Raw genomic sequence first — 23,636 nt, 5'->3', positions numbered from 1 at the left:
ACAATGGAAGTAGGAAATTTCGAAAGTCTCAAAAAAATGAGAGTAAAGATTACATTAGCGCAAACAAACGGAAAATATTACTCGACGAAATAATGGAAAAGCGAAAAGAGATCGAATAGTGTTTGAGGATGTCTAGGGGAGAAGAGAGACAAGGCAGTGACTTTAAAACATTCAAAATGCCACATGAAATGCAGATCACGCGGAACGGGAGCAGCAGCAAGCCAGCAGCTGATCAAGCAAAGAGGAGGTTAAAAAAACAACTGTTATTTGTTTCCCATTGTATCACCATTTAAGAGGGGTTTCGGAGGAGCGGCTGCATCTCCTTGGGGTATGTTCAGCCCCCTTTTTCATAACCGCGCGTATCGCTTGGCGGGGAAGGGTTGGAAAGCAAAGCAAGCAGGGGGCAAAGCCCCCTAGTCTTTTTTTAAATTCCTGTGAATTTTCCACTGCCATTGTCTGCATTCTGTAATTGTAAGCAGATTACATTACCAATGTCACTTAAGAAATCTGATCTGTTATCTCTATCTATTCTGTATTTCTCTTAGTTCATTTGTCTGACTAGCTCCTGTGCAGTTATTTAGTTAGGAATTTTAAATTTTCAATCAATTTTATAAATACCTCATTAGTGTTCTGGAACCAACATAGAGTGAGACCTTCAAGAATGTCATCTTGTCCATCAGGAATTCCAAATAAGTTATTCAGTTTACCATACTGGTAATCCAATGTTAAATATAACAAGTTATGGCTAAATTAGTTTATAATGCATATTGACTGTTTTATATTGTCCTTAGGATTCAATCAAGCGATTGTGGATATGCACTGAACCTGCATCTTCTCCAGGATCTATCACTTTACAGTGAAGAAACTTGCATGTATGGAGTCATGGACATCCAAGATTTCTTAACATTAATAAAAAGCAAAATAATCTTCAGGCTCTACACACATAGGAATCAGCCTTTGGTTTATATTTAAAGCTGAGAGAGTATAGCTGATTTGTAAAGAGAACAAGGTGAAATGTATGCAGTTTGATAAATGAGGATTGTGAATAACCAGGATCATACAACAGTTTTAACAAATAATAAACGTTTTGTAAATTTTCTTAAATTACAATTTCTTAACCGTGGTGTCTAAAGGTATAGACTGTTCTACATTATTTTAATCAATAAATGATCTCTCTATTTTACACAAACCTTTTGAGTTTCTATAAGCCTAACACATTAAAGGTGCTGATTTTTTCTATAATGTCTCAAACATGTTTTTTGTGTTTTTAAAGAACAAAGAGTGTTAAACTGTTGGCCTTGCTTAAAATGAGTATAACTAAATCCATAACTAATTCACTGTGTCCAAAATACTTCTACTGTACTAATATTAGAAACTTATGTTTTATAGATCTCTGAACATTTTAAAAACTAATTAAAATCAATTAAAGCTTGTCTTAACATTTCACATATTGTAATGACTGGACCATGAGTGGAGGGGCTGTAGACAATTAAGGCTGGAACAGTGCAATGGCAGAGACATGAAAGGCTATAAGAGAGAAATGTGTTTTTAATTTGGTGGTATTGTGAACCATCCTTGGCAATTGCTGTGTTGCCCTGTTTTTTTCTAGTTGTCTGAGACAGGATTGCTTGTTTCATCACTGGAGGCTCTTTCCTATCTCCTTTTGAGGGTGGTTTTTCACCTCTAATTCTTCATGGGCATGGCATGCATACCCATTCAAAGGGTTGTAGCTTATAACTCTTTTAAAGCTTTTCAGAATTTGTCTCTGCCCTGTGCCACCTATTACCTGGTATACCCAGTTAATGTCACTACACATTACAGTATATTACTGTGAAATATGTATACATACTGTAAGTGACTCAGATTAATACTGGCCAAAACCTGGTTTAAATTAAAATAACAAAACTAAAATTAAAGTCTAAAACTTTCATAGGTTTTATGGATAGGCAGAATTAAAACATTGGCTACTGGCAGGAGTTACCCATCATGGTGAAAGCAAATTGTTGGTCTTGGCTGCAGACCTAATGGTGATATAGCACGAATGCCAGTTGCAAATATTAAAATGTCTTATAATGAAGAGTCACAAGATGAAGTTTTATCTGAGTCTGTAGGGGAGGACAAAAAGTACATTGAAAATACAATTACAGTAAATATTTTAAAATGTCCACAATCTCTTGCAAAGATATTATTATTAGGCATTGTTTTTTGGGCCTCTGCACTCTTTTAAATGTACTTTTAAAAAAATTACAAAAATATGAAAACGGTACTTTTACCAAAATGTTTTAAATACTGTACTCTTATTTAGATAAAGCAACTCAACATTTACAAAAATGTTATGGCAATATGGCAGTATATTACACCAAAATTTAACTGATCCCAGTTCCTTGCATCCTTATTGACTACCTTACGTAACATCTGTTTGAGAGTCTGATTAAACCTCTCGACTAGGCCATTGGTTTGAGGATGATATACCGAGGTTTTATTTTTAGTAACTTGGCCGTCTCCCTGAACATCTCTGAGGTAAAAGGTGTCCCTTGATCCGTCAGTATTTCTTTATGGCAGGGGTCTCCAACCTTTTTTCCCCTGAGAGCTACTTTTACAAAATGAAAATGGGCTGAGAGCTACTCATGTTTTCTAACATTTATTCTCATACCTTATTTCAACCCAAACAAACTGAATAAGCTTGATTTGCCTGAACATTTACAAAATGTTGGTGTCCACAACTCACATTTTTCGTTAAAACATCACAAAAAATATTTAGTTCACCTGCAACTACTTTTTGTATGTCTTTATGCATTTTCTAGTGTATCTCACACTATTGAATTAAAACATGAATGCTGTCAAAACAAAACAATGCAATTACAAATACACAGGTATTACTTATTCATTTGTCATTTTATTACATGTCACTGTTTCACATCACAAGAGTATTCACATGTCCAGTTGCAAGTGTGATGTGTTTTTCAGTTAGTGAGATGACTGGCACTGCATGGAGTCAACAAGAGAGGTGTATGATGGAGTGTAGCCACTTAGGTTCACTTTTATGGAGTCATTTAAATGTTCATCTGTCAGTCTTGTTCTGAACTTTGATTTCATGGTATTCATGTCAGAAAAGGCAGACTTGCAAAGGTACAACAACAACAACAACATTTATTTATATAGCACATTTTCATACAAAAAGTAGCTCAAAGTGCTTTACATAATGAAGAAAAGAAGAATAAAAGACAAATAAGAAATTAAAATAAAGGTATGTAGACCCAAACAAAGCAGACATTTTCAGAGTTGCTTGGTGAAGCTTCTTATAGTTTATCTTGCTCTCCTAAGCTCCACAAATGCTGAGAATGCTGTTGAGACTGCACATTATCTTGACGGTTTACCAATATATAATCTGTTTGTCTGTCTGTCTGTCCGCTTTTCACGAGAGAACTACTTCACGGATTTAGATCGGGTTTTTTTCTATAATTTGCTTGAACATTCCAGTTGATTTTGCGACTTCTCTCATTTCGCTATGTATCATAGTTTGCTTGCGGTACCGATTTTATTTACATGAATTCAAGAAACACGCAGCAGGCTGAGGGGGGGATAGGGGTGCTCTCCTCACTCACTTGCCAGCTTTGGGGCGTGTTCCTTAACTCCACTTACCTAGCGAACGAGAGAACAAATGAATATAACTTTGTTTGATATTTAAAATAAAGTGTTACTTAGGTCTTGATGAGTTTGAGTCCGATATGCTCTTAAGTGTACGCCACATTGAAAAGAGAGATTCCATTCAGATTGTGGATTGTGATATGATTTTTTAGAAAGATCGGCCACCCCTAATTTGACTTTATGTAGGATTCATTAACCCCTTGGCGAGCTACTTGGAAAGGGTGGCAGTAGCTCGCAAGCGACGTGTTGGAGACCCCTGCTTTAGGAATGGCGACAAGCGCAAAGACCCCTACCGACTCCCGTGCAATAGCTGTCGAGGTTTCTGAGCACAATGGAACCGCTTCGGGATATCGGGTAGCATAATCTACCAGGACCATTATATATTTATGTGCCCTGGCCGAGGGCTCTAGGTGTCCCACTAGGTTGACCCTGATTTGCTCAAATGGGATGTCAATTAAGAGTAATGGAAATACAGACAGAACATGCAAATGCGGAGGACCTTATCATTAATCCCGGGCCAAAAAATCGGAGCTTAATCCACTCTATTGTTTTCTGTAGGCCCAAATGGGCTCCCAGGAGGTTGGTATGAGCTAGTTCACAGACTCTGTGGTACTAACAGGGTCTGTACCTCCCCCTCATGTTCTGCCACCCGATACAAAAGGTCATTATTTAACACAAAGTGAGGACTCTATGGCATGAGAAGTAGTGTGTGTTGGTTGCAAATTTAAGGTAGTCATCATTCCATTGCTCCCTTTTAAATGAAGCCAGGGTCTGACATAATTGAAACTGCAGATGTGTGAGTGGATCGCATTCGACCTCAAGGGGTGTAGTTTCATCCCGTGTTGACACAGTGCTTGATGATGACGTATCGCACAGTGACAGCCCGGGTGTCTCCACATCATTGTTGGAGGCCGAACTCCGTTTCTTTTCTGGCTGTGTACACAGCCTGGAGGCAGCTGAGAAAGTTGTTTCTGCATTCATGACTAGACCTAGGGCCTGTGTGGGACTAGTGAGTGTGATACCACTTTTATTGTCTGACCAATCTCTACCCAGTATTGCGGGGAACGGAAGATTATCTAGTACCGCCACCACCAACATTTTTCAAGACACTGTCGTGGCTGATATAACATGTGGGGAACTCATAATAACAAATGTCTCTGTGAATACAGGTTAGACTGGTCTTTATTTTTAGCCATTGTTGTGGCAACAATGGAAATGTTGCTGCTGGAATTAAATAAAGTTTTAACCATTTACAGTGCATCCGGAAAGTATTCATAGTGCATCACTTTTTCCACATTTTGTTATGTTACAGCCTTATTCCAAAATGGATTAAATTCATTTTTTTCCCTCAGAATTCTACACACACCACCCCATAATGACAACGTGAAAAAAGTTTACTTGAGGTTTTTGCAAATTTATTAAAAATAAAAAAACGGATGCACTGTATGACTGCTAGTCCTCTACGTGAGAAGGCCAGAGGATCAGCTAGAGCACACAGCTCCCCTCTCCATATTCCTCCGCAGACCCCTTCGTCACCTGGCTGCATACCAGGATTCGGTGAAGTGAGCGCCGCAATGTGGAAAGAGGACTCAAAAGCAAGGATGCACACCCATCTAGGTTGACGTGGGTCCCGTTCTGGATCCCCCAAGTAGGTTTCCGTTCGAATATTTTCAGTGATCTCCAGTAGGGAGACCATGCTGTTAAAAGATTGTCCCCAGGTCAGCTGGGTGATATCGGATCGAAGGGCATTTATCAGTAGCACACAGGCTACCTGCTTCACTATTTGTCAGGCGATGTTTTGATTTGGCCTTAGCCAACACCTGACTTTGGCCTGAAGTGCAAATTGCTGTTTTTTTATTGCTTTTCCTGGTTTAAATTCCCAGACCATTATATTCCCCGCCTGCCAACTCGGGGCACCCCCACCTTTTCCAAAGTACTTTCCCTTTGTTGTGAATTTGTGAGTGGTCCCCTTTCTCTAGAAACCATAATAAGTCCTCAATATGTTCCCTTCTGGACCTGGCCCTCATCCATAGGGCCCTGGCATATGGTCCCGAGGGTTCTGGGTCGGAGCATGCTTCCGATCCCACCGATACACATTGATTAACCCCAGCTTGGCGATGCAGGAACAGTACTTTCCTACTCGACCTTCTTTTGGTTGGAAAACTCGAGGGTGTGTTGAGGCATACTTCGGGTTTGGCTTCCAGTTCCAAAAGGAGGCCATCATTCTGCCGACTACACCATTGTGAAAATAATCGGCCCAAGAAAAAGGTTTGGGGCAACCACCACTATATTGTCCCTGGCTGCAAATGGGTATTTGAAAGAGCACTTATGTGCACTGGTTGAGTTCTAAACTGAACTGTTTTACTATTCAAAACATGGCGATTTTAAAGGCCAGGACTTGCAGTGACATGGCGGAACCGGAAGTGACATGCTTCAGGGCACTGGAACCGTAAGTGACATGCTTCTGGGCACCAGAGCCAGAAGTGAAGTTCTTTTGGGCTCCTGAACTGGAAGTGATGTCTTCAAGGTTGAATCAGGCAGGTTTTTCCTTGTTTGATCTGTAGAGACAACAGAAGAGGATTTAGTGCACTCTACCACCCCCTGGCCTGGCATGGAATTACCTTCACTCGGTCCATACAGCTTCCTCCTACTCGTACGTTTGTTGCAACTGGCTGATATAAACAAAAACTGAGATTTACTATACCTACCACTTGCGCTCCCAATTTCAAAGTACATTCCAGCACACAGATTCTTTTTCTCAGTCACGCTGCAAGCTCACAAGACGTGCAAAACGCAAACACAATGTATATCTGTAACAAGGAAAATTAATTGAAGACCTTCTGAAATTAGAAAGTGTTACTTTAATCACTGTTAATCTGTTTATACCAATAATAGAAGCGTTGAAATTTGCACTAAACTACAGCAGAATCACGAAATATCATTATCAACACTCCCTCAGCTTTTCCACCCATTTCACACATACCTCTCTCCTCCCCCATAAGGTCATTTCCGTTTTGACTTTTCTTTTAGTTTGCATTTTCATTTTTTTGCCTTTTCAATTTTTTCTTTGGATGTTCACTTTATTTGCATTTTCTTTTTCGTTTGCTCTTTCACTTTAATTTGCATTTTTTTTTGCTTGTGCTTTCAGTTTTTTGATTGTGTTTTCAATTGGTTGTTAGTATTTTTTAATTTGCATTTTCAATTTTTTGTTTGTGCTTTCAAATTTTGTTTTTTTTTTTGCACTTTCTGTATTTTTTGTTTTTATTTTTGTTTGTCTCTCACAATATACCAATAGCAACTTTGTGCCTTCCTTTATAGAGTTGGTCCCTGTTTGTTGGCTAGAGTAGTTTGCCTCTAAGTCTACCAAAATGATACATTGAATGGTTTCATTCTCTCTTTATTCTGTCCTCTCTTATTCCTGCTAGATGAGCTCTTGCCAACACCAATCCTCTCCACTCTGTATTCACCAGTCTTTATAACCCTTCACAGCACCTCCACTCGGTGGAAGCCCTTTAGTCATTTCCAGCATAAGAAAAGGTGTAGCGAAATACTGGGATTATGCCCCTAGAACTTTTCTTCTGTCCTGATCCCAAGTCTACTTTAAACAGCTAAGGTACCACCAGATTACTTGTTCAATTATGATGTGAAGCAAGGAGGCACGTATAAGTTAATGAGTCTCACTGCTGCCAACTTTTTCATTTGTCATCTCTCATCACTCATCATCATTCAGCCCCATTGGGGAGGGTCTGAAAAGAGCTCAGAAACCTCACATCAACCCCCTTAACTTTGGTCACACCGGTGTGGATAAAGTCACCACTCAAGCTGGGCTTGGCCAGGCACGAGAGAACAGGCATGCACATTCTTCTGTCTGTAGAGGCACTGAAGTGGTGTGTGGTCCATCACCAGGGTAAACCATCGACCCCCTAAGTAGTACAGGAGTGTCTTCACTGCCGACTTAATCGCTAGATATACTTTCTCAATGGTTGACTAATTGTGTTCCCTGGGAAGCAGTTTCCTGCTGAGAAATGTGATGGGGTGTTCTTCCTCATGAAAACACTGAGAAAGCACCGCCCCCAAACCAAAAGCACTGGCGTCCATCTGCAGAACAAATTCCTTCAAAAAGTCTGTATTCTATAGAACTAGGAACAAGGATAAAGTGGCCATTAAGTCTGAGAAGGCCTGGTTACAGGTATCAGTCCAAACAATACCACGGTTCCTTTTGTCTTTTGTCAAGTCAATGAGAGTGGCAGCCCGATGTGCAAAATTCGGAATAAACCCCCTGTAGTAATCGGTGAGCCCAAGGAAGGCACAAACCTGTCCCAATGTTTTAGGATGGGGATAGACCAGTACCTCCCCCAACTTGTTCATCTGTGGCTTGATCAGCCCTTTCCCCATGGAGTATCCCCAATCTACTTTTTAGGGTTAGCTGTTAACCCCGCCAGCATCAAACTGTCAAGCACCACCTGCAGGATGTTGAGATGAGACCTCCAGTCATTACTGAAAATGACCACATCATTGAGATATACTCCTGCATACGCGGAATGGGGATGCAGAATCTGGTCTATCATTCACTTTCTCGCAACTGGACTCCTCCAGGGGCACCTGCCACTGCCCTTTCGTGAGAACCAAGGTGGAGATATATGAAGTTTGCCCAAGTATTTTCCAACAAGTCCTCTATACGCAGCATCAGGTACACATCAAACCTGGAAATCTTCTTGAAACGCCTAAAATCTATACAAAACCAAACCAAGCCATCTGGTCTTGAGACCAGAACAAATGGGCTCCTCCATTCGCTTTTGCTTTCACAGATTACCTCCAGCTGTAGCATTTCCTTCACCTCCTCGCTTATCACCTTCCTTGTTGCCTCCGAAAGGCAATATGGGGGCACATGCACTGCAACACAGGGCTGCATTACTATCTTATGTGCCACAATTTCTGTCCAGCCAGATAAGACCAAGAAGACATCAGAGTTCCTTTTGATCAATTCCTGTAACTCTGCCTTCTGGGTATCAAACCATGCGAACTTTGCAATCAAGTTCCAGCCTTATTGTGCCATATGTTTTGGGAGTGCACCACATTAACATCATTTTGAACCAAAATCTTTAAATGCCTTTCAGACAGCCTGGGTGTCACAATCTCTTGTAATCCATTAGCAACTGTGTTTGGAGTATGTCCAGATGGACTTAAGGTGGAGAAGGACAAACAAACTGTAATTGCCTTTACTTCACTATTGGTACGTAGACTTATCTTGCTCAACTGGAAGAATCCTAATTCATCTCTTTTAAGTTAGTGTGAAACTGATGTTATATATTATTTGAATTTGGAAAAAATCTAATTCTCACTTAGAGGATCTGTGCAAAACTTTTTTAAAACCTGGCAGGATCTAATCAATAACATTTTAGAATAAGTATTTAAATTGAGGAAACTGATTCTCCTCCCTTTTCATTTAACTTTTTTATGTATCTATCTATTTATTAAAGTTTTACTCTGTTGGCCTAGGTCTGTTTCTAATGGGTGTTAAGCTGAGCTTAAATGTTGTTATTTAATATGTTTAAAAAAAAAAAAAAAAGACAATCGATCTTGAGGATGTTTATTTAAGTAAAGATTTGAGTGTGAAGACGGCTAGAGACTGCTTCCGGAAATCAGGGTCAGCATACTGCCGCACAGAAGAGACGTTCAGTTGTTAAAAGAAGGCACAGAGAAGGCAGTTGTGAACGAAAAAGAAAAAAAAAGTGTCACAGAGGAATTAGAAAGCTTAATGTGTTAGCTGATTTTGGAGATGTCACTGGTATGTTATAAAATTCCCTTTTTTAATGTGAAACGTTTCTGACTAGTGACTGCTGTTATTTATGTAAAAGAATAAGTAAGTTAAGTTAATGCGCGATATTGCACAAGTGTGTTTATTTTTAGTAAATAGCGCATGTTCAAAATAATGGAGTGTATATGTATACAAAATTATTATAGCATGAATGAAAATATGAGTTTTCTTGTATTTCTTTTGTTTGTTTAAGGTTAGCAACCTACTCCTAACTCAATCCTGTTCCTGTTGTTACTATTGCTCTTGCAACCAGTTTATTATTAAACAGCATCAATAAACGAAAAGGAAGAGTTGTTCCATGTGTCCTTTTTAATCAGCTAAAGGCCTTTTTCAAGTTTGGGCAGACATTGATGCAGTAAACCTAAATACATTTAGGTCCATAAATATTTGGACAGAGACAACTTTTTTCTAATTTTGATTCTGTACATTACCACAATGAATTTTAAATGAAACAACTCAGATGCAGTTGAAGACTTTCAGCTTTAATTCAGTGGGGTGAACAAAACGATTGCATAAAAATGTGAGGCAACTAAAGCATTTTTTTTAACACAATCCCTTCATTTCAGGGGCTCAAAAGTAATTGGACAATTGAATCAAAGGCCATTTCATGGGCAGGTGTGGGCAAGTCTGTCGTTATGTCATTATCAATTAAGCAGATAAAAGGCCTGGAGTTGATTTGAGGTGTGGTGCTTGCATGTGGGAGATTTTGCTGTGAACAGACAACATACGATCAAAGGAGCTCTCCATGCAGGTGAAAGAAGCCATCCTTAAGCTGCGAAAACAGAAAAAACCCATCCAAGAAACTGTACATTTTGTCACTCGTAATATTGTAGCAGTTTGGTACATCCTGAGAAAGAAAGCAAGCACTGGTGAACTCAGCAACGCAAAAAGACCTGGACGTCCACGGAAGACAACAGTGGTGGATGATCGCAGAATCATTTCCATGGTGAAGAGAAACCCCTTCACAACAGCCAACCAAGTGAACAACACTCTCCAGGGGGTAGGCGAGGCTGGGCAACTATCTTGTTTTTGACTGGAGAAGCCCTACAGGTTATGCAAAATCTCCCTTGATATCCAAGTCTACCATAAAGAGAAGACTGCATGAAAGTAAATACAGAGGGTGCACTGCAAGGTGCAAGCCACTCATAAGCCTCAAGAATAGAAAGGCTAGATTGGACTCAGTTCTGGAAAAACATTCTTTGGACAGATGAAACCAAGATCAACCTCTACCAGAATGATGGCAAGAAAAAAAGTATGGAGAAGGCGTGGAACAGCTCATTATCCAAAGCATACCACATCATCTGTAAAACACGGTGGAGGCAGTGTGATGGCTTGGGCGTGCATGGCTGCCAGTGGCACTGGGACACTAGTGTTTATTGATAATGTGACACAGGACAGAAGCAGCCGAATGAATTCTGAAGTGTTCAGAGACATACTGTCTGCTCAAATCCCAGCTAAATGCAGTCAAATTGATTGGGCGGCGTTTCATGATACAGATGGACAATGACCCAAAACATATAGCCAAAGCAGCCCAGGAGTTTATTAAAGCAAACAAGTGGAAAATTCTTGAATGGCCAAGTCAGTCACCTGATCTTAACCCAATTGAGCATGCATTTCAATTGTTGAAGACTAAACTTCAGACAGAAAGGCCCACAAACAAACAGCAACTGAAAGCCGCTGCAATAAAGGCCTGGCAGAGCATTAAAAAGGAGGAAACCCAGCATCTGGTGATGTCCATGAGTTCAAGACTTCATGCTGTCATTGCCAGCAAAGGGTTTTCAACCAAGTATTAGAAATGAACATTTTATTTCCAGTTATTTAATTTGTCCAATTACTTTTGAGCCTCTCAAATGAAGGGATTGTGTTAAAAAAATGCTTTAGTTGCCTCACATTTTTATGCAATTGTTTTGTTCACCCCACTGAATTAAAGCTGAAAGTCTGCACTTCAACTGCATCTGAGTTGTTTCATTTAAAATTCATTGTGGTAATGTACAGAACCAAAATTAGAAAAAAGTTGTCTCTGTCCAAATATTTATGGACCTAACTGTAACTTGACAATGGGTGGGATTTGATTTGACTTGAACTTTAGTTCTGTAAAATTGAATTGCTTGTATGGAATGTTATTTGCTTTTAATAAAATCAATAAAATACTAAAAAAAAAATAGAGTACCTTTCGATCAGTTCCAGCAACTCTGCCTTCTGGTTATCCATCAAATCATCACCAATTTCAACCTCAGTTTGCGGGACTGCTGCAGACATGACCAGTGCCTCATTTCAAAAGACATGCAAAACCTGCACAGGCTTCCACCAACCGGTAATTCTTACTTTATAATTCACTGGACTCATCTTCTTCGACCACTGCCAGACCCAGCCATTTTGCCTGTAATATACCTGGGTCTGAAGGGATCAAAACCAACCCCCAATCCCCCTTCTCATGGAGTTTGCGTTTCTTGTCATAATTATGTTTTCTGCCTGTTCACGCTGCATATGTTCCACCACAATAGAGGAAAATTTCAAGATCTGTTCTTGGAGCGAAATGACTCAGTCCACAAATCTCCTCCTGTGAGTTGTCCCGCAGACCCCTGTCCATTCCTCCCAAAAAATGTCTTAACACCCTGAGTTGTCGGCATCCAAATAGCAGTTTGAAAGGACTCAACCTGGTGGATTCTTGGGGGGATTCCCAAACATCAAACAGGAGAAAAGGCAACACAGTATCCCATGTGGTCAGGTTGTCATGGACCACCTACTGTATCATTTGTTTCAGCATTTTATTAAACCATTCTGTCAGGCCATTTGTCTGCGGATGGTGAGCAGTGATGCTCAATTGCTTATTTGCCAGGCTCTCACACAGCTGCTACAGGACGCGAGAGATGAAGGTCAGTCAGTTAAAATCGCGTGTGGGATGCCAATACATGTGACCATTTCTGAGAAAGCTTTAGCAAGAATCTGTGCATTTACTTTCTGTATTGCGGCCACCTCGGCATATCTTGTTGCATAATCAACCAACACAAGCATATACTGAAAACTGTTTTTACTCTTGGGGAGTGGGCCCACAATAGCTACTCAAACCCTCTCAAAGGGGACATCCAAAATAGGCATCGGTGAGAGAGGAGCCCTAGCAGGTCTATCAGCAGAAACAACCTGACAATCAGGAAACGTCCTACAAAACTGCTCCACATCTCTGACCGTATTTAGCCAATAAAAGCTCTTCGAAATGCTTTCCCTCATCTTCTCTGCACCGAGATGACCCACCAAGATGTGGATGTGAGAAATCAGAAATCACCTGATACAAGAAACCATCCTTAATTAAAAAGTGTGGTGTTTTAAAGTTCACGACCTCCCTCTCCACATAATAAGAGTCATCCACGACATGGTCTTGTTTGAATGCAAAGTAGACCGATGTTCCTGGGCTGTGCAGGGGAGAGGTGGCACTCTTGAGCCAGGTATCATTGTTGATCACAGCGAAAGCACCTGCGATCAGTCCCCACTGTGTGTGGAGTTCCTACGACAGCATCTTCCATCGGTGGCGTCGGATTGGGTTGAAGTCAGGGCCCCTCTGCTTCCAGATGGTTAGGGCGCCCTCCAGTCTGTGGGTCAGGTCTAATAGTGAGTGGACATCATTCCGGAGCAACTCATCACAAAGCTCCTGATTTTTCCCTGTCAATAGCAAGCTTTTCCACAATGTGCTCAGAGGTGTCTCCACAGAAGTAGCTTTGAATCAGGTCCTTATATAGGGCAGTCCAGGTCAATGCGCCACAGACGAAACTGGCATCTCTTGGCTACAAGGCTGTATGAATGAGGGTCTGTTGCTTCAGGAAGTCATAATCATCAACCCTTTCAGGAGGGAGATTTCGCATAACCTGTAGGGCTTCTCCAGTCAAAAACAAGATAGTTGCCCAGCCTCTCCTGTCCCAGTGTTTCAGAGCTGCCATGTGTCTGAAGCAGAATATTAAACATTCAGGGTCATCTGCAGGAGGCATCTTAACCAGCAAGTACCTGGGACAAGCAAAGACAGGAGCGCCAGCTGGATCCTCATCTTGCTTCACTGGTATTGGGATATTGTGTGCCTCTTGGAGATCCATTGGTGTATGACCCCACTCCTGGTACCATGTTATGCATGAGCCACTGTCTGCACCCTGAAGAAGAGTGTGTGTTTTAGTGTGCAGCCCCATTGGGGAGTTTCTCAAAAGAGCTCAGAAGCCTCAGAAGGGCATCTAACATCCTGGCTTGTGGAAGATAGGAAATCTTACATATTTGCAGTCTCTACCTGACTATATAAAAATCTCATTTGAGGGTTGTTGATAACAGGATGTATGAATTTGTGTCAACCACATTTACAAGAGTAATTATTTGGTACCTAAGAGAAAAAGGAAAAGAGGTTTCTGATTGCTCTTATTTAAAGCCTGCAGCAACTGAAATCTTTTTTAGAAACGAATCAAGTAGTAGCATTAGAAATAAACATACATACTTTGTTAGCAAATGATATTGACAATTAAGTAAATAGAGACTGTCTGGTGTGGGTTATTTTGATAAGGTATGAAGTAAATAGGAGCTGGCTGTGCAAATTACAAAATTACTTTATTAATATGAAAATATTCACTTTCAGTACAACTTATACTGTTGAATCAGTCCAACAGTTAATGCTATTTTTGTTGTATTTTAGTGAAAGTAAGGGACAGTATTTCATAGCACTAGAGCTAGTAGGATACCATGGTGTTCTCTAACCAAAGGCAAAAGAACTACATAATTTCTGTATTTAGACATATCAGTAGCAAAAGTGACAAATTGTTTTCACAAAAGCATTTTCACAGCATTCAAAAAATGTTTTTTCATAATTATGATTTGTGTTATTTATTCAGAAAAATGTCATACAAAAGTATTGATCTCATGAACACAGCTGGTTCAGCTGTAATCATTCTAGCGCAGGTAATTTTTTGAAGTGGGGAAACGCAGTGGTGCATGTGTAATTTCTTCTACTTCACAGATCCAGATGCTCAAGTTTAGATCTTTGAAAGCTACAGTAGCTGCAGGTTTGTGTTCCAAACCGCTAGCTTAATTAGAAATCCTTGGTGACCAGACTTGATTCATTTTATGGTTTGCTATTGTTTCCATTATATCACGTTGATTCATTCTATACTGTAGCTCATTCAATTTAAGAGAATCAAATTATGGCCCAAACAAGATAAAAATTCTCAGTTTGTCACTTTTTTTTCTTTTCTGTTTCTTTCCATAAAGTTTATTAAAAGAGATACTTCAAGCTGAACACACACAGTTGAAACATGGTTAAATGGTGATCTTCTGGTTCCTTTTTCATTTGCATCTTATTTCTGATTTGCAGTGTGAATGCCTACATGTATGGACCTGTGTCCCAACTGGGTTAGAGACAGAAGTCTTACCCGGCAGGGAGGTCATAATAGATGGGAACACAGTGGGAGAAGTAACCATTGGGATGGCTAGTGCTTCTTATCTCAGTTGGGGCACAAATGGACAGGGAGAGTTTATCTCCCAACATGGGAGATGGCAGTGCTTCTTTGGTATGTTCCCAGTATGGACACCCACAGGGACCTGTAGTCTAGAAGCACAACCCTGTTGGAGTCAATGGGGTCTGCCAGAGGGCACTGTCTACAGAAATCCACCCTACTTTGAGGAACGTATTCTTAATCCTGGACCAGAAGTACTCCCAGCATAAAAGAAGTCATTTATGCTGAATCAGGGAGTTGGAGTCGGGACGTTGGGGACAAGGCTTGCTCAAAGGGGAATGCACGAAGTTCATAATTGAAATTGTGGTTGTGAATGCTTGTGTGTTGGAGAAAGAACTGGATAAAGGTACTTCATATAATAAAATTTACTTAAATTTTACCCTTGACTGTGTCTGTACACTTGTGTCTGGAGCCAGAGGTTTAGGGGCACCCCCTATTGGCCATTGCAGCTAGTTAATAAAACACAATGTAATTAAAATAGTGAATGAAGCCTCTAAGGCTGGGAAAAACTACCAAGTGCTGAAAACCTTAAGTGAGTTAACTAAAATGAAGAACAAAAATTTTGTTTAAACTCCTTAGCATTATGTTTACTCCCAGAAAAACAAGTCAAATCATTAAATTCTTTTCAAAAAGAAAAAATGTTATTAAATGTAACAAAAATATGTATCAAAATATCAAGTTAAATACAATATAAAAGGTATGTCTAGTGTCTAATGCAGATTTATTACAAGCACTTCACGTAACAGTCACCAATGCCAAGCCCAATTTTGCAATATGGACAGCAGAAACACATTTCTTTGCACATTTTTCTTATATTTTTTCTGTTGCTTGATCATGAGAGTATAGAATGATAGTGCCATATCTGCACGATCAATGCACCCCTTGTGTTGTTGCAGATTACCAGAGTTCAAGACATTTTGACTTCCACATTTGACCTGACACAACAAGAATTTATTTCTTGTATAGCCCGAAATCACACAAGGAATACTGCAATGGGCGCTGCTTTTGACTGCCCCCAGCTATGACTCCCTAAGAAAACAAGAAAAAAGCTCCCATGAAAAAAAAAAACCTCTTGTAGGGAAAGAAAAAAATGGAAGAAATCTTGTGAAAAGCAATTCAGAGAGAGGCACGCTTTTAGATAGGTTGTCACAAAATGGGGTAAATATGATGCACAAAACAGAACAGAAGTAGTCCACAGAGATAGATTGCCACCTCAGAATTATAATAGTAGAAATTGGAAGGCAAAATGCAGGAATAGATTATGCTACTCACTAAATACAGAACTTTCACATATAAGGATACAGATTTATTCAAATGCATCAAAAACAAAGTAGAAACTATTTAATATAAATGAAAAGCAACAACATCTGTCCATCATCCAATTGTAGAACCACTGCCGGATTGTAAAAAAGGAGTCAGAGAAGCCAGTCACAGTCGGAGTCCTGGAGACACTGGCCAAATACCCATATCCTCTATACTGGCCATTCATCAGCTGAGTCAGTGCTGGGCCAGCCAATCTGATGAAAGGACCCTTCTACCTCATGATTCCAGGGCTCTTTTATCTAAGATGACTTTTCCATAGGTAGGCACATGAGGATATTGTGATATGTGAATTTCCCATTGGGATTAATAAAGTATCTATCTATCTATCTATCTATTGAGGGGAAAAAAACAGACTAGTGAAGGGTTAGTAACAGTTTATAAATACCATATTACTTATATTTTAGTACTAATGACTAACAACAGAGATGCAGTATGCTCAGCTAATCAGTAGCTCTACTCAGTGTATGCTAAATTGAAGTAGTCAGTCTTCTGCTTGGATTTAAAAGCTGATACTGAAGGGGCACCTCTTATATAACATGAACATTGACAGTTGCTGGAATGTGAACAGTGCTTAGGTGGCTAATGTCTTTCTTGTGTTTCTACTTGCTCAAAATGATTTTGCCTTTTTGCCATGCAGCAACTAGCATTATGAATTCAGGCGACTCAATTCACCAGGCATATCACAGAGGTTCATTCATACAGAGCTGGATACATTAGTTTCACTATCCTTATGAACGTTGGATGACCAGCTCACATTGTCATCACTTTTGCTTGATTCAAGTAATGATTCACTTTTAGTTTGTTCTAAAATTGGCTTTACAGCTTCTCTTTTACACATCATTGTGTTTTGGATAAAGGCACTATCCCACTCGTGAATATTGATGAGCTACCTTAGAGTGGCAAAATGCATAGAAATATTCATGATTTTTTTGCAGCATAATGTTATTTTATCCAATAGATAGCAGCAAAATACCATCCTAAGAGTTGTTCAGGCTTAAATACTATAAAGTGGTTCAAGTCAAGTCACCCTGAGTCTGACTTGAGTTTAATTGTAATTACATAAACTTCCGAGCCTCAGGCTTAACTCTAAAAAGGGTAAGCAATAATTGCCTTCTAATAAAGAAACTGGGTTAGAAATCTTTTAGAATCTTGTGTACTTCTGAGAGAGCATTGGTGTGTCTATAACTTCAACCCCTAATTCACTCTGCCCTGTTCGCTGTTGGTTCTGGCCAGAATATAATCTGACTTGCCAAGTCCTTGTACAGTAAATAATGAAATGTTGTCACCACATTTTGAAACTTATGTTAATTTTACTGAATGCATTTAAAAGAGATAAAATGAATTACTACTAATTTTTCCATAAGAGCATCATAGGGCTGTTAGACAGGAGAAAGGATTTATTTTTCTTTGTTGCCCTCTTACATGTCTCTGTCCTCACTGATGTCCATATTACATCTGTCCTGCCACACCATTGCTCAAGCACTGCCCTATTTTTCTCAGTTTCTTCGGCCACTTTTGCCTCTATCACAACTCTTTCTATTGTCACCAGAAGTTTTAAAAAAATGAAAGACGTACAAAATTGTGAAAATTGTTTGTCAGGTACAAGCTTGAAACAAAGTCAGAGCCAAATGCATCATACAAATAATTAAGCAATAAAACTATGTAATTTATTAAGCTTGCCATTTGTATATGTATTTGTATTTTTTACATCTTTGAAATAGACCACAAAACTCCCATTTATGTTGTTTTTACCTACAATTAAATAATGAGAGGCAATAACAGTGTGTACTGTACTTTAAGTGTACTGAGTGGTGAGAAAAACACCTGGTTGTATAAATTAGGTCCACACAGGAACTTTCTAGAAAGTGACACTAAATTAAAAAGCCATTGTGAGTGATTACTTTGTTTTGTAACGTCACATACAGTATAAAATAACGTATAATATATAATAAGTAATATTTGCCTTTTACTAGTGTCAGATTTGTAACTGTTGATGCACTTTACTTTAAAGCACCATAAAGTAATGAAACTTAGAAGTTAAATTTGGTGGTAATAATTAGAGCAAAATGTACACAGATAATTTAGTACAGAGTATCCTGTCTATAACTAAACAAATTTATTTTATGTAACGCATAGTTATTGTCTAGAATTAGACTACTTCTGTTTATTTATTATGTTTATTATAATAGTCCTCTGAATCAGAGTGTGATTTAAAAGTTGCTTTATTAATCAATTTTGCTACTCATAGTTGGAGTAAATACTTATAAAATCCATTTCTTTCTTTTTCCAACCTAGATTGATCTTTTTACAATATGTGTTTTAGACCCCGTAACATTTCAACTAATAAGGGTTAATGAATGATCACACTTTTAGTAGCATCTAAATATTTGTTTTGACAAACTGTGCTGTTTCTAGTAGTATTTCATCCTTTTTAACTAGCTGGTTTTACATGGTCTCTTAGGGTTGAGTCCAGGACTTCAATCACCACTGCCACTACTGTGGATCCATTCTTCTACTGTTCTTCCAGTTCGGCCTTAAGGGCTTGGTATTTCATGATCCTCTCCATTTCCATCTGCTCAACTGTGCTGTCCTCTGGTATTGCCATATCCATCACTATCTATACCTGCTTCTTTTAAACCACAGTGATGTCTGGTTTGCTGTTTGCCAGACATCCATCTCTTTGGACCTTGAAGTAATAAAAAATCTTGACACCACCATGTCTGAAAATCTTTTTCACCTTGTGATCCAGCCACATGGAAGTTGTACTTCTTGCATAGATTTTAGTGTGGTATGGATGCCACTATGTTGTGTGTCTTGCCAAGTAATCATGCAGTTTTCCTTCTCTGTGCATATTCTGCACTTGATCCATGTAAGCTGTAAGCTGTCTTAATGTTAGTTTTGATAGCATTAATTTGTAGGGTTTGGTTTTGAGCAGCTGGTACGAGTCCTTCTGTCTCTTTCGTAAGTTTTCTTTTGGTCAGCAAACTCCATATCTTTTCAGTGTCCAATTTGCTATCAATTTCCCTGATATACTGATTACATAGAACCTTCATCTGCCTCTCTCATTGGTTCTTGATTGCCTTTGGTTGTTCTTTTTGGAACCTTCTGCCATCAACATGCTCTTCCTGTTCAACTCTGTTCACTGACAGCCCTTTCATCCTTTTGCACTGTCTGTATGACATATGGTGATCCCCAGTTTTAGGGCAAATAGAAAGGTTCCACATCAACTTGTCATCCCAATCTGCCTCTGTCCTGCCTAGCATTGTTTCTGCATATATTTGATCACTGATCCTACCCAGAAGTTTATCACTTTAAATGTGCTGCCACCACTGAGAGTTCAGAACCTGCTGGACTCTCTTCATATATTCAGCACTTGTCTTTTTTTGTAGTATGTCTAGGTACTCATAGGCACTCCGTGCCTTAATGCTCTGTTTTTTGGGCAGGTCAGTTCTTTTTTTTGACCTCTCTTTATAGGTGGCATTGTTGAATATTTTAACAGTGTTCAGGAAAGGCTGCAACTCATTTTCTATCTTTCCACAGTACTTTAGGGTATATACAGTAGGTGTGAAATTTTTGTAGATGTTTTTGAAGTTTTCTGTGAAGGTTTTGTCTTTCTTAGACTTTCTTAGACCTCCTCCACTCTCATCTGTTAAATGCTTCTTTTCTTGATAACCCTTTCTAATCCTTCACATAGTCGATCCACATTCTCTTAAGTCATTCTCTTCTGCTCCATTCTGACACTGCATATCTATGATTTTTCTGTCCACATTGTTTACCTCTCTTCTCTTGAAATGTCCATACCACTTTAACCTGTATTTTTTTGATATTTCTCCAACTTTAACTGTCCAACAGAGTCCCACATTCCTAGCTTTATCAAGCTTTGTTACTTCACACATCCATCTAAACATCCTTATTTCTGTAGCGTCCAGTTTCCTTTCATAAATCTTTTTAACAGGTTTCTGATCCATACAGCAGTATTGGTCTGACCGCTGTTTTATACACATTACCCTCTGTGACAAACTCCACAAAGAGCCATAGCAAGGTTTGGGGCAGCCACCTGTATTATTTTCCTGGCTGCAAATTGCACAAGGATAGCACTGATGTGCACAAACAGGAGTCCAAAACAGAACTGAGGGAAAAGGGGAAAGGTGGAGGCTTTTAAAGGTCAGGATAGGAAGTGACGTCAGAGGGGCCGGGATCAGAAGGGTCTTCAACCATAGGCTTGAGCCCAGACATGACATCAAGGGGGCCAGAACTGGAAAGGTCTTCATCTATAGGTTCGGACCCAGGGCCAGGTGGAATTTCCCGTGAATGGTCTGCAGGAAAGCGAGAAAAAGAATCAGTGCACTCTGCCACATCCCAGTCAGATTCGGAATCGCCCTCATTCAAGCCCTGTAGCTGCCTCCCATGCGAATGTGTGTGACAAGGCCCCATGCCCAAACCTATCGGTTCGGGCATCCCTGACCAAGAGGTCGTGAACCCGAGAAAAAGCATCGGCGTTGGCGTGAAGAGTGCCCCGACGATGAATGAGCAAAAACTTGTATGGCTGTAGGTCAAGAAACTACCGGGTGACCCGCGGATTCGACTCCTTGTGCAGGGCCATCCACTGTAAAGGTGCATGGTCCATTACCAGGGTGAATTCCCGTCGCAACAGGTACTACCTCAGCTGTATAATCGCCCATTTGATCGCCAAAACCTCCCTCTCCACCGCCACATACCTGGTCTCTCTTTCCAACAGTTTCCGGCTCAGGAACATGATGGGGTGTTCCACACCATTGACGCTCTGGCTCAACACAGCACCCAGGCCTGTGTCCAAATCATCCGTCTGGAGGATGAAAAGTTAGGTGCTTTCAAAACTGGTGCAGACGAAAGGGCCTGCTTCAAGTCACTAAATGCAGCACCTGTCTTATCAGTCTATACCACATTGTTTGGGGCCCTCTTCCTTGTCAAATCAGTCAAGAGCGCTGCTCTATCCGAGAATCGGGGCACAAACCGGCAGTAGCACCCAGCTAACCCGAGAAAGACTTGGACCTGCCGCTTGGTTCATGGACGGGGCCATTTCAAAATGGCATCTACTTTGGAGCACTGTGGCTTCACGGTACCCCAACCCAGCAGGTAGCCTAAATATTTGGCTTTGTTTAATCCAAAGAAACATTTTTTGGGATTAATCCGAAGTCCGGCCTCATCAAGTGTCCGTAATACCGCTCGTACCTGCTGTAGGTGTTCCATACATGTGCTGGAATAGATGACTACATCATCCAAGCAGGCAGCACTAAATGTGTTATGAGGCCGGAGCCCTTTGTCCATCAGACGCTGGAAAGTTGCTGGAGCCCCGTGTAACCCAAATGGAAGGACACAATACTGCCAGTGCCCACTAGGGGTACTAAACGCAGTCTTAACCTTTGCGGAGTCCATTAAAGGAACCTGCCAGTACCCCTTTGTCACGTCCAGCGTGGTCAAATACTTAGCTTGTTCTATCCTCTCGAGGAGGTCATCCACTTGTGGCATTGAATAAGCATCAAATTGAGAGACTTGATTAAGTCGACAGAAATCATTGCAAAACCTCCAACTCCCATTAGGCTTACTCACCAAGACGATGGGACTGGACCAGAGACTATGACTTTCCTCTATTACTCTTAGTTCCAGCAGGTGCTTGATCTCAAGCTCCACTTCAGCTCTTTTTGCTTCGGGAAGGTGATAAGGACGTTCCCGGACTATAACCCTGGGCTTTGTCACAATGTTGTGCTCAATCAGAGAGGTCTTTCCGGGTATTACACTCGCTACCTCTGGGATGGACAAGGTAACTGTTTTCAGCTCCCATCGCTGTCTGCAGCTCAAATCCGCACCGAAATTAAGGTTATTCACGTGAGCAAAGAGTGAGTGGGGCTGACCGGAGGAGGGATCGGGATCCCTGTCCTTCCACGGTTTCAGCAGATTCACATGATAAACCGCTCCCTTGGCCGACAATTGGGTTGTTTCACCAAATAGTCAACAAGTCCTTTCCTCTCCTTAACTTCGTATGGACCTTGCCAGTGGACTAGTAACTTAGAGTGGGAGGTAGGTACCAAAACCATGACTCGATCTCCTGGGTGGAACTCCCAGAGAGAAGTGCCTCTGTCGTAATATCGGACCTGTGCTGCTTGCACCTCTTCCATCTGACTTTTAAGGAGGGGCAGAATTTTACCAAATCTATCACGTAACTGCGCAATATATACTAATATGTTTGTAGAGGGAAGAGCCTCTTTTTCCCATCCTTCTTTTAAAATATCCAATATACCCCGGGGTTGTCGTCCATATAATAATTCAAAAGGTGAGAACCCCGTTGAGGCTTGTGGGACTTCCATATATGCAAAAAGGACGAGGGGGAGGAGCTGATCCCAGTTCCTTCCATCCTCGTTGACCACCTTGCGAAGCATTTGTTTGAGAGTCTGATTAAACCTCTAGACAAGACTGTCGGTTTGAGGATGATACACCACGGTCTTTAAGTTCATCCATCCATCCATCCATCCATTATCCAACCCGCTATATCCTAACTGCAGGGTCACGGGAGTCTGCTGGAGCCAATTCCAGCCAACACATGGCGTAAGGCAGGAAACAAACCCTGGGCAGGGCACGCACACACACACACCCACACACCAAGCACACACTAGGGACAATTTAGAATCGCCAATGCACCTAACCTGCATGTCTTTGGACTGTGGGAGGAAACTGGAGTACCCGGAGGAAACCCACGCAGACACGGGGAGAACATGCAAACGCCATGCAGGGAGGACCTGGGAAGCGAACCCGGGTCTCCTAACTGCGAGGCAGCAGCGCTACCCCCCTGCGCCGCCATGCTGCCCCGGTCTTTAAGTGCTTTATTTTAAGTAACTTGATAGTTTCCCTGAACGTCTCTGAGGTAAAGGGCGTCTCTTGGTCTGTGAGGACTTCTTTAGGGATATCGACACGTGCAAAGACCCCTACCAATTCCCGTGCAACAGCTTTAGAAGTAGCAGAGCGCAAAGGAACTGCCTCTGGATGGGGTCATTCCTCCAAGGCCCCCTCTTGAACGCTGTCGCAGTGGGAACAAATACAGTTTGCCTCCTCTTTGCTCCATTAGATGCTGGGCTACTGCTGCTGCTGTGTCGAGTGATATGCTACTCACGCAGCACTTTGTATATTTAAAAGCCTGTACAGCACCAGTACAGCCTTGTACAGCCTTGCCTCGCTTCTCACCCAGTCATCCTCTGCTTTATGCTTTATTATGCTGTTTATGAATAAGGTTTATGTTTCTTGAAAACCTTGAATGAATCTGTGCAATTGTGTAACCCAAGCGTAACAAGTGGTACCAGAAGTGGTTGCACAGACGAATTCTGAAAAACTGTTTC

General features: G+C 40.8%; 1 protein-coding gene across 2 annotated transcripts in view; it reads left to right on the top strand.

The window, feature by feature from the left end:
- The window catches only part of kcng1 (potassium voltage-gated channel, subfamily G, member 1), a 183,448-nt gene that overhangs the window by 17,839 nt on the left and 141,973 nt on the right, over positions 1–23,636 (top strand). Inside the window, exon 1 of one of the 2 annotated variants that reach the window (XM_051933000.1) lies at positions 16,945–17,049. The exons of the other annotated variant lie outside the window; for it this stretch is intronic. The gene's annotated coding sequence lies outside the window, so the exon portion shown is untranslated. Of the gene's footprint in view, positions 1–16,944; positions 17,050–23,636 lie in introns of those variants that run through there. 2 annotated transcript variants of the gene reach the window in all.

The sequence above is a fragment of the Erpetoichthys calabaricus genome, chromosome 10, assembly GCF_900747795.2.
Source record: "Erpetoichthys calabaricus chromosome 10, fErpCal1.3, whole genome shotgun sequence".
In the NCBI taxonomy this organism is placed as follows: domain Eukaryota; kingdom Metazoa; phylum Chordata; class Cladistia; order Polypteriformes; family Polypteridae; genus Erpetoichthys; species Erpetoichthys calabaricus.
Note: the sequence above shows the minus strand (reverse complement) of the source record. Positions and strands in the feature narration are given on the sequence as shown.